Raw genomic sequence first — 924 nt, 5'->3', positions numbered from 1 at the left:
TTAATTCAGTTATTCGTTATATAATAATATAGATATGGGTAGCATCAATAGTTAACTCGTGATGTTAATTCAGTTATTCGTTATACAAGAAGATAAATGGGGAGCATCGATAGTTAACTCTTTATGTTAATTCTGTTATTCGTTATATAATAATATGGCTATGGGTAACTTCAATAGTTAACTTGTGATGTTGATTCAGTTATTCATTACACAATAATATAGATATAAATAGCACCAATAGTTAACTCGTAACATTAATTCAGTTATTCGTTATATAATAATATAGATATGGGTAGCATCAATAGTTAACTCGTGATGTTAATTCAGTTATTCGTTATACAAGAAGATAAATGGGGAGCATCGATAGTTAACTCTTTATGTTAATTCTGTTATTCGTTATATAATAATATGGCTATGGGTAACTTCAATAGTTAACTTGTGATGTTGATTCAGTTATTCATTACACAATAATATAGATATAAATAGCACCAATAGTTAACTCGTAACATTAATTCAGTTATTCGTTATATAATAATATAGATATGGGTAGCATCAATAGTTAACTCGTGATGTTAATTCAGTTATTCGTTATACAAGAAGATAAATGGGGAGCATCGATAGTTAACTCTTTATGTTAATTCTGTTATTCGTTATATAATAATATGGCTATGGGTAACTTCAATAGTTAACTTGTGATGTTGATTCAGTTATTCATTACACAATAATATAGATATAAATAGCACCAATAGTTAACTCGTAACATTAATTCAGTTATTCGTTATATAATAATATAGATATGGGTAGCATCAATAGTTAACTCGTGATGTTAATTCAGTTATTCGTTATACAAGAAGATAAATGGGGAGCATCGATAGTTAACTCTTTATGTTAATTCTGTTATTCGTTATATAATAATATGGCTAT

The sequence above is a fragment of the Theobroma cacao genome, chromosome 4, assembly GCF_000208745.1.
Source record: "Theobroma cacao cultivar B97-61/B2 chromosome 4, Criollo_cocoa_genome_V2, whole genome shotgun sequence".
Lineage (NCBI taxonomy): Eukaryota > Viridiplantae > Streptophyta > Magnoliopsida > Malvales > Malvaceae > Theobroma > Theobroma cacao.
Note: the sequence above shows the minus strand (reverse complement) of the source record.